The sequence below is a fragment of the Chenopodium quinoa genome, unplaced genomic scaffold, assembly GCF_001683475.1.
Source record: "Chenopodium quinoa cultivar QQ74 unplaced genomic scaffold, ASM168347v1, whole genome shotgun sequence".
NCBI classification, from domain to species: domain Eukaryota; kingdom Viridiplantae; phylum Streptophyta; class Magnoliopsida; order Caryophyllales; family Amaranthaceae; genus Chenopodium; species Chenopodium quinoa.
In genome coordinates, this window is record NW_018745068.1 from 68,542 (window position 1) to 84,921 (window position 16,380).

Here is a 16,380-nt window from a genome sequence, read left to right on the forward strand (position 1 = left end):
TAATATGTGGGTGGGGATTTTTTCGAGTTGGTTTAGAGTGATTTAGGTGGACGGTGATGGAGGCTAGGTTAATGGGTGATGGTGTCGGCGGCTAAGAGGTGTATCTACTATCTAGTGGTAGCTGGGAGGTGGAGTCGACGGTTGACTAGGCTATGGTTTTGGTGGTTTTGAGGAGAGAGAAAGTAATTGGAGAAAAAAAGGGGGGGTGAAAGGAAGGGAGGGGTTGAGCACATGACCCCACGTGAGGGTCAACGCCGGAAAACAAGGTCAATGCCCTGAAACCGGCCTAAGTTGTTTTTATCTCGCAAAAAAAAATCTGGTTTTAGGTGTGTTGTTACAAAAAAAAATTATAAGATGGTTTTTCACAAAAAAAAAAAAAAGTGCTTTAAAAAGTGGTTTCTGACAAATTTTCTAAATTTATAATTGATATATGTTTAGTGACTTTGTGATATTTTTTTGTGACAAGTGAGCTTAGGATGAATTTACTAGTAAATGCTTTTTCCTAAGCTAATTAATTTTTTCTTAGTGAAATATCTCTCTCTTTCTCTCTCTCTCTCTCTTTCTCTCCCTGTTTATTCCATTAAAGAAGACTCAACTACATTTTCTAAGCTGAAATGAATGCCAAAAATCAACCCCATCATCTTGACAAGGACGTTGTTGTGGAGTGAAGGACGAAAGTGACAATCATTGCTTCCCTAATTGCGCAGATAAGGTACGGTTTTCTCCGATCCCAATTTAGTATAAATATATTGAATTTGAGTGTGATGGATTGAATTGTGGATTTTGAGTGATTTTCGTCCATTTTAATGTCAATTTAGAGTGTTTTATGATGCATTTTAGTTGGTGTAGGCGTTGAAGTTTGAATTTTGTCTATTTCAAATTAATTGCAAGTAAACTGGATTGTGGTCTTAATATTGGAGTTAGGGTTAATTGGTGACTTGAGAAAACTGATGACTTGTTTATGATGTTAATGTGATATTAATGATAATAATTTTAATAGAAAGTAGATAAAATTGAAGTAGCTAAGATGTCTAAGACACAAGATGCATTATTAGCCATTTATTAACTGATTATAAAGCATCTATGGAGTTGGAATGAAATTCATTACTTAAACGTGAAATCTATTTTCTAAACCATGTATGTTTTTATTCCATAATGATGGTTATGTACTAATTACGTTTTCATTTCAATTGAAGAAGTGTTTCTAATGATGATGGTTATGTACTGAATAAAGTTGTTTCAATTGATGTTGAAAATGGCAATATATATTTTGTACCACATAGTCCACATTTTAAGGAAAATTGTTTGTCACTTACTACCTTGCAAATTAGGCAACTTAGTAATTACTACCTTTAAAAAAATTATGAAATGCTACCTTTTACAAATGTTCATGATTATTATTTCGACTTTGTGTCCTTTTTAGGACAAAAATGTTGGTGATGACGTTAAAAAACCACATTATTTAAATTGTTCATGATTTTAGGGTGTTTTTGAATCTTAATTTCTTGATAAATAAACGTTTTGCTTCACTTTTACTCTATTTTTAACAATTTTTTGTGTATCCTATGCTTTACGGGTTGTTCATTTTTTTTTTATTTTTTTTTTAGATTTTAGGTCCAAAGACGACCAATTAAAGCCTATGGATAATTGGATAAAGAACCAAAGTTGGAAGGAAGAAGACAATGGAAAGAAGCCAAGAGAAATGAGCTTTTCATCTAAGAATTGAAGGGTGCGGCCTCTCCACTAGGCACTACAAACATGATACAAAACTTCCTACCCAAATTCAATTTTGATGTGTAGGATGTGGTGTGGCCTCTCCATTAGCATTGTCCGGCCTTACACATGGAGCAGCTACTCCAGGTTAGTGAAGAGGCCTCTCCACCTTGATGCAGTACTTCCTGTCCCCTCAGTCAGAATTGGTTAAATTCCAAAGGCGCGGCCTCTCTACCTATTTGGAGAGCCTTCTCCTCCCTAGAGCTGGAGTTCCTAACTTATACTAGACTCAGAGTGGCACAACCTCGCCAAGGCATGGCGCGACCGCGCCCATCTTTTCTTGCGAAATTTTTAGCGGAGATTACTATGTAATTTGGGGGGATAAATACTTCTTTGGCTTCTTTTGTACAGATATCCAATTTTCCATAACCTTTCTCTTAGTTAGAAATTGTAGTTCATCAAAAACTCTCAAATTATTGCTTAGATCTTAGTTCTTAGTGTTAGAACTTTCAATTTCAATCATTGTAGAAGACAAGCAAGTTCCACCATTGTTATTCAAGTTTGAAGCTTCTGTCTTAAAAAAAAAAAAGGTTTTAAGCTGCTAGTAATACTTTCTTCCCTTATTCTTCTATCTTCTCTCTACTTTAATTGCTACGTACTTATTGCTTAGATTTGCATGCTTAGATTGTTAAATTACTTAGCATTAATCTTAATTTTGTTCATGAATTACTCTAGATTGTTAATTGCTTTCTCCTCCATGGATAGTGAGTAGTCTAATTTCTAGGGTTTGGGTAAAACCCTTAATGTAGTCATAAATAACTTGTTGCATGTGCTAATTTGGATATTGCTGGGTGTTAATTAGTTGAGCTTAAGTGGTTTCATTGTTATTTCTTGTATATGGTCATTGCTAGAACTAATAATACAAGCTTTCTCAACGAAGGATCGAGAGATGAAGTTGAATTAGCTCTCTTATGCTTAATTGACTTAAAATGCCATGAGGATAGGAATTTCTAGTCGGGTCCTTTTTTTGGGGGCATGGAAATGAATTTTTATGTAATTTTAGTTAATTAATTTTTGCTCGGTCCAAAAATGACCCAAAAAGCCCGTACAACCAAGCCATTTTGGGCGGGTTTGGGCACGTAATTTCCAGCCCAAAACTTGGCCCGGGCCGAGAAATGGGATTATTTTTTTGGCCTTGGCTCGGCCCTCCCAATGATTACCTCTACCATAGATGACCTTCCCTAATCTATCCCCCAATTTACCTTATTATGCATGCTAATTGTGGTTTGTGATGAGGTTGAGTGGTATAGCCCGATCCCTAGACCTCTCTTAATATTGTTAATCTCCTCCTAGCCTTTAGTTGATTTGAACTAGTAATTAATCAAAAATCCAAAACAAACTTGACTTGATTTAGCCTATTCAGACGATAACATATCGGTGGATGATCTAATGCCTCTATTGGGTTCAACCCTTTTCTTACCCTTGCTATTAGTTTATTTAGACCAAGATAGGTTTATCTTAATTGGTAGGCTCGACGACGGCCTATCAATGATCTTAGGAACAATGTCAATTCGGTGAAGAGAGCAAAAGTCCCCTTAAAACCATCAAGGAAAACAAAAGAGTGAGGGAAGTGTTGGTGGTGGGAAAAAAAAAATTGACCTCAGGCTTGTATAGATCTTTTAAAAATGTCTATTGAGGTTGACGAACTATCAGCACCACCAACTAAATAATAAATCTTTCCAAATTGTAGAACCTCTAAAATGGTATAAAGGAAGTTAAAGAGATAGGTGATTCTTTTGTGTTTCAATGAATGCAATTTTTACGGCAAGGCAATAATGGTATTAACCTCTTTTTGGCACCCTTTTTAAAAGAGCAGAAACTCTTATTCCTAGAGACGGCTTTTGGCTCTACACCATATCCACCACATCCATGACTTTCTTTGCCTATAGTCGCTTCAAACGATTTGGGAAGTCTAACTGGCAATTGTCGAAGGGGGTAGGGGGATGGGATTTGTGCCTGATGAGAATCGAACCTCGCACCTTAAGGATGTGAGGCGACCTCTGGACCACTACTCCAAGAGGTCTTTTTTCACTTAAATAGCTTATGGCAATTTGATGTACTGTCACTATTTATCTTTGTTTTAATATATGTTATATCATCTTTCAAATTGCCACCATTAATCCCAACTTTTCTCCATCCGCTGTTATTAATCCCAGCTTCAATTTATTCCCTATCACTCCCAACTTTGTACACCTTTAATTTTTATCACACCCTACCAGTTAAGTGACCTGTTGTAGCCTGTAGCAATCCTACGTGTCATCTCCAATGGTTCTTTTTTTTTTTAATATTTTTTGTTAAATTGTTTGACTTTTCTTCTCTCTCTCCTAAACAAAGAGCCCTGTCACCATTCTTTTTCCCTATTCTATGTGAAGCAAGAAGAACCCTTATCACCATCAACGAGTATCACCATTTTCGCGCAATGTCAAGTGGGTCTTCTTCGTCAAGGGCAGTTGGTTGGGTGTCTTCAAGATTGAAGTGCAGATGTGGGGCTGTTGCGGTGGTTCGAACTGCGAAAACTGGTGATAATGCGGGGATGAAGTTTTATGGTTGCCCTAAGTGGCCGGTGAGTTAAATTCCCCAATCAATTAAAATTGTTGTGTTGAATTATAGGAATTAGGGTTTTTAATTTGAATTGGATTGGGGATTTTGTATTTGCAGGTGGGTGATTGTGGTTTTTTCCAGTGGGTTATTGTAAGCTATGGAGTTGATGATGATTTGCGATTTAAGCTCTTTGAAAAATAGACTTTTCTTGCTGAGAAGGAAATGGAGGTTGATTTCATGAAGGACAAATTGAAGGTTGTGGAGATTAAATTGGACATGAAGATAGAGGAGTTGAACGATACAAAAATGGAACTCTCTCACACTCGAATTGAACTAATGAAGGCTGCAGGGAATGAAAAAAATTTCTCAGTTGCACTCTTTGTGTCATGGATTTTCTTTGCAATGTTATTTCTAGTTTATTTGAAAGCTTAAAAGTGATGTTGTATTGATGATGGTGGTTTGGGTGGCTTTATTTAGGGCATAAGGTTAGGTAGATGTTGTATCTAAGCCACTTAATCTAATGTATGATGATGATGAATTAATGAAAGACATTTTGTGAAGATCAATTGCAATTCATAAAGAGTTAGTGTTTGAAAAATATTACATAGTCACTGTCATTGTGCTTAATACATTACATAAACATTGTTTGCAAAATATAGACTTAACACAACAATGTAACCCAAAAGATGGCTTAAAACAGAGTTTAGTCATTAAAAACATGGACTTGGTGAGACATCCACTACTGAGTTGGCTGATGCAGGGTCGAAGTCTGGCTTGATTGACTCATCTGAAACCAAGCCATAGTTGATCTGTGCCCTGGTCTTGCAGCTGCTCCAGTTGGGCCTGATCTTGGTGCTCTTGGATTACTTGATGTCTGCAAACAGGCCATGGAATAAGCATACAGTAGTTGGCATTTAGTGTTAAGTATTTAAACAAAGAACAAGTGTTGTTTGGGGTAAAATCACCCCAGCCACGTGGCCCTATGGCTGAGCGACACGTGGCACCTTGCTATTGGTCAGCAGGGCTCCAATCCCCTGCTGACACGTGTCCTAGGAACCCTAAATGGGGAACCAATACTCCCCACTATAAATAGTGGGAGAATCCTCATTAATGGGGCATTCAATTCAATTCAGAAAATTTAATACATTCATAAATACACTTACACCAAAACCGAGCAATATTAATTGCGGAATTCTCCCATTACGTGAGAAGTAATTTCACCCTTTTACGCACTATCTTCCTCCTGTACATCACTGACTTGATCGTCGGAGGCAGAGCTCCACCCAACCGGAGTCTTCGTGGTTTTGCAGGTACAGGCGGCGGAAGGGCATTCTTGGAATTGTAACTCTCCCGCAGGACACATAAAAAAACCCCGAAACAAGTGCAATCAACTTACTAAAGTTATTGCTGATCCATCAGGTGCAAATAATACACCAACAGGCAGTTGGGTCCCGCCTCTGCCTCTGCCCCTTCCCTTGGCTCTGCTCCTTGCAGCACCTCTAGTAGATGGTCCAACATCTACATTGCCCCTTCCCCTTCCAGAAGTAGACCCAACACCTCCCCTTCCACCTCTTGAAACCCTTCCCGTGTTAATCATCCTTCCTCCTCTACCAAGTTGAGTAGGCTGTGCAGTCAGAGAATGGTGGCTTGAAGATGGTGCGGCCTGAGCAGATTGTGCAGCTTCTGCAACCACAGGCTCCTTCCTAGGCCTCCCTCTAGGTTTTTTAGCAGCAAGAGGAGGGGCTTGGGAAGTGTCCTTCTGAGGACACTTTCTTTTGTTATGGCCCTTTGTGTGGCATAGAGAGCAGGTCATTTCAACCCCACTCCTTTTAATGGTTCCTAGCTTTTTAGGGTTTTCAAAAGGATCTTTGATCCTGTTTTTCCTAGGTCTCCCAAGTCCAATTTTAATTGAAGGTGGGTCAATTGGACAGGAGACCTTAGGCCAATGCCTTTCCCCTTCACAAGGGGGAATGGACCCTAAACCAAACAAATACAAAGTCATTATTCACCAACATAAATCACCAAACAACATTATACAAGCTATAACAATAACAATAAGCACACATACTTGACTAAGTAGTAAATTGAAGAATTATCAGCCAACAAAGTTTAACATACCTGCATAAGCTTTGAGATAGGTAGCCTTGTGGTAGCATTCATCAACATACAACTCAGCTTCTTTGCCTAATAAGTAAATTGAAGCAACTGCATGGCAACATGGGATGCCAAGCATTTCCCATTTCCTACAGGTGCAGCTTCTTGTTTCCAAATCGACCACTAATTGGTCTAAGTAGTAGCTGTAACACCCCAATAATTCTCTCTTTAAAACCTGTATTAACCTGTAAATACTTCTAATAACCTGTGAGAGAATTACTGGCGTGCTACCGCCACGTATTCAAACGTTAAGGCTAGTTTTAGAAATCAGCAGCGGAAAACTAACTTAGTTTTAAAAAAGAATATAAATTTCAAAACTAAAAGTCAAAACTCAATTTAGTCTTACAAGTTGGAACCATAACGACCCTTATTCAAAATCTAGTAAAATAGGAAGTAAATGGAATTAGAACCAAAATAAAATTTAATATATGATATAAATTAAGCTAAGTAATCAGCCAACGCTCCACTCAAATCCCATCACCCTGATGCAAGTCAGTTTATGAAAAAACCTGTGATTAATCTGCTCCCCAATTTTACAAGTGTAAGAATTGGATCATTACAAGGTCATTGAAGGTGAAGGCCATGACCAAGAGAAACACACAAAAGCACGCAATCAGCATCGCTGAGTACATACAAGCTACGAAATATAGTAAAGAGTCTTAGCATGATACTATCAAGCATTCCATACACTCACAATATAATCATTGACTCGAACACATGATTCAATTGTTACTCATTACTAAGTTTCTCTAATAGTATTGATCACTTCATTAATTTAATTGGATTAAGCAATAGACCGGGTTGTCCCCCTGTGCTCCATTCCGAAACATTAAATAAGAAAACCCTATGCCTCCTTTCGAAAGACATTAATAAACATCCAATGTCAAACAGGCGCGACTCCGTGGCCATAGCTAGTATGAGATCTCATCTAACTCATTATAATTTTAAAAGAATTTAAAACAAGAGACTCGTAGATCAGACGGCCTCTGAAAAGTGCACGGCTAATACCCCATGAACCCCAACCCCCGTTTGTCATTACTTTAGATGTGCACAAATCTAGAGTTTTATTACTCATCCTTCTTGCACTTTACGTGATTTACTAGTTTAAATTTGGTGATGACTCATATGCAAACAACACAACCAATCATACATCAATCATTCAAATCATTCAAGTTTCCAATTCAATTCTTAATTTATCAGTGACAAACAACATTTATTATTGAATCCTTTAACTACCTCGGTGTATAAACACCTTAAATGCATAAGGCACCTCATATCCACAATCTTGTCTTATAAGACTTTAACTCTAACTTTACTCATTCCATTTCAATACAAATGAATAAGTAATTAAAATAATTCATTCCATATATCCTTGTATTTTTGCCTCTAAGCTCACTTTGCAAATTATTGCATAAATAATGCTCATAAGGAAAATCAATGCAAATTTTCTCATACATAAATTAAACCAATCATCACATTTATCATCAATCAACTCATTACCAAACAATGTCAACCAATCCACAAGTTCCCTAGCATGATTCTAGGTTTTTCCAAGTCCCTAAACATGCTCCTAAAATCAAGTTTTCTCGTATTCTTATACGTACCTTAATTAAATCATCTTTCCAACTAGCCACAATGCTAGAAATTACTCAACTTAAAGTCTCCTACAATACCAAATACATAAAATCAATTACTTCCTTGATTACACAAATTTCTAGCAACTTTTAAACACTTTAAACCTTCTCTAATAAGCTGAAATTTTGGTTTAAAACCTTTAAAACTCTTTCTTTAAGTGGGTAATTAAAACCACAAAGTAAAAACTCATTCATGGTGTTTATATAAAATTTCCAGCACACTTTTTAAAATTTAAACCCCCCAAATAAATCTGAAAATTATTTTTAAAACATTAAACCTTCGTCAAAAATCAAAAACTGTCCGAAAACCCTATTTAGAGGCTGATTTTGGCCACGAGAGGGTTGTTTACACATGAAAAACACTATTTATTTGTAAAAATTGGACGAGTTATAATCTCAACGGGATTAAAACGTGATTAAAAATAATTAAGAATGGAGATCGGAATTTGATTACCGAAAATCAGTTTTTATGTTTAATTAATCTTTATAAATTCAATAGGAATGAAAGCCCTAATTTAATTGATTATTAGAACCCTAAAAATCAACACTTTAATAGTTAAAACCCTAACTTTTTAATACTTTTATAAAAACCATAATTTAAAACCATACAAAATCAGAAATTTATACTCTTTAGTTATCAAAACACAATTATAAAATATACTAATCATATTTAAATAACAAGAATAAAAACCCAAAAATATATACTACATAAAACAATAATTTAAAACAAGGAGGAGGAGATAGAGAGAAAGGTGGCTCACGGTGGGGATGGTTGCCGACGTGGGTCGCCGGCGGGAGGTGGCCGGCTGGCTGGGGAGTGGCGTGAGGTTGCTGCAAAACATGAAAGCAGCAATTGGCCATGCATTCATGCATGAACCAAAGCAACATGCAAGGAAAGAAAAGAATAAGAAAAAGGAGAAAAGAAAAGAAAGAAAAAGAAAAGAAAAATAAGGGAAAAGAAAAGATTACTTACCCCAAAATCTGATTTTTGATCTCTTGTGTGGGAAAATTTTGGGGTATTGAGAGGTATTTATAGAGTAGGGAATAAAGATAGGGTTGGGCTTAATAAACAAATGGACTTTAGTCATGAAATATTTGACCCACAAGGGTGCAAATAAAATAATTGGGCTTACTTAAATGAAATGGGTTGGTCCACAAGGAGTATGTAAGGATTGTTTACATACTATTATTTAAACGAGCCTAAAAGATTAATAAACGTTTAGCCCAAAATAAATTATACTTTTATAAAACTCAATAATTTAAATACTTTGCCCTTTAAATATTTAATTAAAATACTTGAGTATTTTAAAAATATATTTTATAATTAATTAAATAATTTATAAAATACATAAAAAAAAGGGGTATTACAGTAGCTCACATTAAAAAGGTGGTTAGAAGATGGCAAAACCTCACATTCAGCTGCCTTTTGCTTCTCAATATCCAATTTAGCTTGAATCCTTAAACACAACATGGTGGTTGCTTTCATCATTGCTTGCCTTTTCACAACAAGCCTCTGCATCAATGCTTATCTTATATCCTCTAAGCAGTATATCAAGTGCTTTTTTCTGGCTTATATGATGTAGCCATTGAATGTCTCGGCAATGTGACTTGTATGGCATGGTTAAGGAAATCCCTACAAAATACTTTAGGATTATAGGCTGTGAAATCATTGGCAGCATCCATGTTGACTTCAGCAAGTTTTTCTAGGTTCTCATTGTAGTCAGCCATGCTATAAGATTTAGCAACCCTCCAAAACAGCAACTTCAATTCATCTCTCTTGTCCTGCTTGTGCCAGTGTGCAAAGATGTGTCTTGCACAATGCCTGTGCTCTGCATTGGGAGCACAATTGAAACTCCATGCAAGATACTCTGCAAAATAATACAAGTTACAATTTTGTCAAGCCATTTCCATATGTAGCTACATTAGCAAAGCAAATTCAAAGTAAAAGGGTTCTAACCTGATGCTCATCTGATATGATTTCCATGCCTTCCCCATCCTTAAGATCAAGGCATGATTGCATTTGTTTGAAGAACCATTCCCAGGACTCATTGTTCTCACCTTCAACAATTGCCCAACAAATTGGGAACATTTGATCATTGTTGTCTCTTCCCACAGCTGACATAAGGTGTCCTCCCAGAAAGGTCTTCAGGAAACAAGCATATACTGCTAGTACCTTCCTACATCCCTCCAACCATCCACTTTTCAACCATTCAAAGCAGATGAACAACCTCTGAAAAATTAGAGGTTCCTTCTCAGTGTCAGTAACCAACTCCAACTGAGTACCAGGGTTGCTACTCTGCAATGCAGCCACGTAACCTCCAAGCTTATTGTAATGGTCAAGCATAGAACCATGCAACATCCTATGAGCCTTGTACTTCACTTTATAAGTAAATTCCCTACTCACCAACATCTTAAATTCTAATTTCCTAACACACACTCTTGAATTTCCTTTGCAGGCCAGTGAGGCCTTGTCTTGAATACCTTAAGGAACTGTGTTGCTACCCAACTTGTCTTAAGCTGTCTATTCCTCTTCATATTCCTCTGGCAATTGTGCACACCCTTCACAGTTTTAACAACTATACATGCTCTCCTGCTGTCCCATGAAGCATAAACATAAAAAGGGCAACTATTAAGGCATTTCACACCTAACCTGTTTTGGGGTTTTCTGATGTCCTGCGGGAGAGTTACAATTCCGAGACTGGAACCGGACGCCTGTACCTGCAAAACAAACGGATGCTCCGGATGATTGGAGATCCGCCTCCGACGGTCAAGTTAGTACTTGATTAAGGAGTGATAAATGCGGAAAGTAAAGGTGGGAGATCTGGTTCCTCTAGGGGAGGAGTGATCAATGTGTTTTGGTTTTCTCTAGGTGAGAGTCATTCTGATGAATCCCCTTTAATGAGGATTAATTAAGTATTTATAGTCTTGAGAAGCGTGCCAATTTTAGGTTTAGGTTAACCAGGGCAAATTGGGCTTCTCTCGGACTTTGGGCCTTGGTGGCCATTTTGCCTATTTGGCATATGGGAGGCCACGTGGCGTGGCCTGATTAGTCCATGTTGGACCTCTTAGGGTGACAAATGGCGGACGTTGATTGGCCCACGTGGTGGACACGTGGCAGGTCCGGATTGGTCCATTTGTCATGGGTAATTTTTACCCTAAACATTTGCCCCTCGGAAGGAGTAATTTCTCTTTCCAGGAGGGATTGCTCCTTTAGAAAGTTAGACCCTCGAAGCTTTGCTAGGTCGGCATCTTGTCTAGTTCTAATGGGAGATGGACTTGATTAACTTAGAAAATTTTGATACCTTGGGCGGTATGACATTTTCAAAGTTAATCAATCATAATAATGATTGCCGCCGAACTAGACAGATGTCGATTCTTTGCCCCACTATGCAGATAGCCCCTGATCAGGTGGACTGTCAACTATTGCATAAGGGGTAAGCGTTTAGCATTATTCGGCCATTGGCCTCTTTTGATTCAATATACTAAGTTTGGTACTTAGTTTATTTCGTTGGTGGATGGCTGGTCGTCTGCTTTGGTGGCTGCATAGAAGCAGGCGTCAGACAGGACGTCCAACCAAAGTAGCTACGCCTGTTGGGTTACAGACGGCAGCTTTAAGTATAGCCAACCTAGTAAGAATAGTGGTCGAGTACCTCTGTTTACCAAAAAACAGGCGGACTCCTCATACCTTTTAGGTTCCGTACTAAGGAGGGCGACTGGTTAACCTTGCGGTTAGTCAATCACTGCCTATTTTGTTTGAGTGGTAGGGAAACCAGGCGGCGGGGGCCGGATAGTCCCCTTGATTCGCCAAGTTTTTCTTGGCTATTAACTCAAAGGTTGTTAACCTAGCAGGAGTAGTGGTTGAGAGCCCCTGTTTGCTAAAAACAGGCGGGCTACTCATACCTTTTAGGCTCCATACTAAGTTTGAGAGAGTGACTATGAGTTAACATGGGAGTTACTCAGTCGCCGTCACTCCTGCTTGAGTAGTAAAGGTACCAGGCGGTGGAGGCCGGCTGAAACTTTTGATTCGCCAATGTTTGTTGGCTATTAACTCAAGAGGTACCCCCTGAATTTATCCCAAGTAATACAGGGGGTCATCCGACTCAGATGTCAACTGCTACCACTGGTTTGGTTAGTGATAGAGTTATCCTTGTCTCAAAAACGGCTACGTGGTTGCCCTTGGGGACAGTCGTATAGGTGTCGTGTAATTAGTTTATAGAGCAATGTTCCACCCAAAAGGGAGATGCTCTCTGCGACGAATTTCATCCGGAGGGATGCCGTCGGACGCCTGCTATGATGTTGGGACAGGTCGTATTAGTTTAAAGATTGGATCAGTTGGCTTGGCGCCTGGGCTGATCATCGGGCCTGTGGCCTTGGTTAGTTCTTGGCGAACGTAGGTGCTAAGTAAGAAGAGGGCAGCCGCTTGTTTAGGCACATGGTCGGCCTGGCCCTAATCTTTTTTAGCTAAGTATAAGGGGGTGGTTGTCTGTTTTGGAAACAGCCGTCCCTCTTCTATGGAGAGTGGCCGACTGTAAAAGTACAGGCGGCATGCCCCTCTGAAGATAGAGTAAAATACTCAATGGAGAGTAGCCGACTATAAAGGTACAAGTGGCATGCCCCTCTGAATCAGTATCAAGTATTGAAATCATTTCAAGTGTTAGAGCAGATGGATCACCTAGTTCACTTCCATAGAGGATGGATGGTGTTATTAATGAGAGTCGGCTGCTTTCATAGCTACGAGATTTCATTGTATAGGGGGCCGGCTACTATTCATGTCGCCTCTCTTACTGTCACACAAATAAGTGGAGGTAATCCATGAAGGGAGACGGTCTTCAATTTGTTACTGACTATGCTGCCGGGTTTAATAACCTTAGGCAATTTTTTTTTTTTTTCGAGGGAAAATCATAATAATGATAAGGACCAATGTAGTGTTATTTATCAATGCCAAACATTGAAGTGCTGGCCACTAAAGTTCAAGCGTCCACGAGGTGGTACTTGATTTCATTGAGTCATCCGACCACTAAATGCCGACTGTTCTCGTGACCATAGAACTCTTGTTGCCATAAGAATTCCTAAAATTTATCATGCTTGGTTATAGGCCGGCTGTTACCATGATGTGCCGGTTGGAGTTTGAGCTGCCGCCTGCTAGCCTATTTGTGAGGACCAATGAAGGTGCCATCGAAGTGCCGGCTACCCAAGCTGAAGCGTCCACGAGAAGTTGCTAGATTTTATTGCGCATCCGTTCACTAAAATAAGAGCAATAAAGGTTCTGACTTAGCAAGAAATTTCCAATTGTTCTCATGATGATTTGCTTGATGATCTCGACCATCCATGCTTATTATGGCTTGTCTAACAAAATACGAAGGTTGCTCTGTTATCCTCATATCCAACCAATAAGGGCTTCCCACTTTAGCTAACCACTGACTTTTAAGTGAGCATGTGCCGCTTGCTTTGTAACATTGCTAGCTCCATTGCCGGTTAGTGGCTTTCTTGCTTTCCTTGCTTAGCCAAGTTGGAAGGTTAACCACCTTACCACCTGTTTACATGTGAACAAAGGTGTCTTTTAATCAAGGCCGGCTCATCTAATCGCAAGGTGCACTTCCGCTGAAGCACACTCAAGGTATGCGGAGTATAATTTTTGTCCATGAGGTTGCCTGGCTGTTCGTGATGGAGCCGGCTGTTTTAGTGCGTTGGGACTAGGCAGCATATGGCTGTGGCGCAAAGCTCAACGCATGCAATATGGTGGGAAGCTAGGTTATATGACGAATGTTTTTGTGCCTGTGTTGCACTTGTCTCTAGTGCCGCCTGTTCTCAAAGCATTCGGACTTGTGCCGGCTTGTATTCACTCGGCCGGTTTAATCATTGCCTATATGAGCTGGTCCTATTAGCGCAGCTGGTCATTTACTCAAGCAGTACAACCGACTGCCTATTAAGCTTGCCCATTCGTTGCCGAGAGCTCAATGAGTAGCCTGCTAGGCCCATCACGCTGGTTGAACACTCACAGCCGGCCGACTCCTTTGAGTGCAATAGTATGCTGGTCTCTTGTTGTTGTAGGTGTTTGCGTTTAATGTTCTTCTTGTACATAGCCATTTAATCAAATAATTGGTCGGCTGCTTGTAAGCTCACATACTACCGGCTGTTTCAACAATATAGCAAAGATTATAAAAGCTCGCGTGCCCAGGCTGCTCTTGCTTCTCTTGCTCTGAACTTCTAGTAAACCGAGCACCAAATGTTTCGGGCATCGCCTGCTGTTTAAAAGGTGGGCTTTGTTCATTGCATCAAAATACAATAAGCCATAATGTAAATGCCGGCTGAAGCTAGGTGACTAGCGCATGATGCCGGTTGCATGCTATTTACGTGCTTGGCATTATTTAGACAAAAATGATCATAAGACTCGGCCCCCATTTAAAAAGTATGAAGACCCACTTTTGCTCATGCCCTTTCAACCAAGTTCCGGTTGTTTAAGGTGAGTCTAGCTGGGACTGGGCTTGAGTCTTGAAGAGCACTTGTGGCCGCCTGTTTTCATTAACAAGGGTGGCTGACTATTTGATTTTATTGAGCGTCTGAGCACTAAATGCCGGCTGAAATGAGAGCAATGAGGATTCCCTAACTTAGCAAGTTGAGTTATATACTCTTGGGCTCATAAATTTGGCTTGGATGATCCCTCATAATCGTAACAACCGAATTTCGCCTGACTCTTTGCATTAGTCTTAAGTGATCATGCGTGTAGGCGGCTTTCCTAATATTTCTTGTCTTCTCTCTTTTTTTTTTTTTTTTTAAAAATAATCATAATAATGATAGTGGTAGTTTAGAGAAAGGCCATGAAACTATGATAATGATACCACCATACATACCGTTTGATTAGCATGCCGCTACTGCATTCTCAGCCTGGCTTTTATTTGAAGGAAAAACAGCACGCTTCCTAGGCAAGTACGACAACCGACCGAGGAAGCTGTTCAAGCATCATGAGAGTCGCCTATGTACGCAAAGATGTGAGCTGGCTGTTTGTAGCTGTGATGGGGCCGGCTGCTCTTCTATTGTGATACTGCCGGAATGTTGCGTGGGATAAGGTTGGTGGGCCGCCTGTTAATACAAGCTAGGTAACACAATCTTTAACAGCGATATCATACACATACGGTTGTAAGTAATCATGCAGCTGCTTTTGATGAGTGGCCGTTTATTTTTGGCACATGATGGCCACTTGTTTGTGTGGAGTTGAGAGGCTTGTTGGCTGCTCTTGAAAGGATTATTCATGTCTCACGAACTTCTTACGGCGTTAATGTCTCACATCCATCGTTACCGGATGCTTGGAGTGTCGTATGATTAACAGTTCAACCACTTTCGAGCATAAGGTTGAGGGAGTATGCTTTCAAGTTTTTATGATCATTTGATTCATGGAGACTACATGGCATTTGGTTATTATAGGCAGCATTAAAGCTTAGCTATAAACACCCATGAGTCCATATAAATAAAGTGCCATTCGACCATTATTACATTTAGTTGTTTGCTCTCTTGAGGAGCAACTCTTAGGTGCCGCCTACTCTAGCAAGAGTTCCAATGCTCAGCTTCTCAAAACCCGTTTTCAAGCATGGATGATTCTTGTATTATATACCGCCTGATATTTGTATAGTATATACTATGTGTATTGAATAATGTATACTTGGGTAAAGTGGTTCATAAAAGGCCGCATGCTTTTCTTGCTCTTTTTTCATGGTCATCACATACACTAGGTATTATGCCTAGTGTCACTTTAACTTGTTTTTTACTCAAGGGCCGCCTCCCTGTTATGATCACACGGGGCTACCTTGGCTGGTTGGTATACAACCATCTTTGTTGCCATAGCATATGCGTTTGGCTGGTTGCATTGTAGCTGGCTGCCGTTTGCTACTTATGCCGGCTGTTTTGAGCCATTCGAGTGTCGCCTGATTTTTAACGCTTGTATGCATTTGAGGTAGGAGCCATCAAGCTCCTGCTTACAATCAAGGCTCTAGTTCTAGGCTACATGCTTATCTTAGTTTTATGCTCGTAACTTATGCCCAACATTGAAGTGCCAGGCGCATGGTTGGATTTGATCGTGGCAGCCGCCTGTTTTAGCATGACTGGCTGCTATGGTTGCTAGCTTGAAGCTTGACATAGTGGTGCCTCTTGCTTAAGGACGGATGTGCCTCTTGCTTGATCAAATAGCCCCTGCCATGTGAGTGAAGCCATTCGCCTCGGTATTTAAAGGCCCTTGTCTTTGAAGTGCCGTATCATAGATTTTGGGCATGCTATAAACACACGA

The 16,380-nt window shown here is 39.6% G+C and overlaps 1 long non-coding RNA gene across 1 annotated transcript; it reads right to left on the reverse strand.

Moving 5' to 3' along the window:
• Window positions 1–8,029: 8,029 nt before the first annotated feature.
• LOC110709439 lies at window positions 8,030–9,065 on the reverse strand. Its single transcript, XR_002508938.1, has 2 exons — window positions 8,864–9,065; window positions 8,030–8,132 (listed from the first exon to the last, which is right to left on the reverse strand). It is a non-coding gene; the product is annotated as an uncharacterized LOC110709439 (long non-coding RNA).
• Between the last annotated feature and the right edge of the window lie 7,315 nt (window positions 9,066–16,380).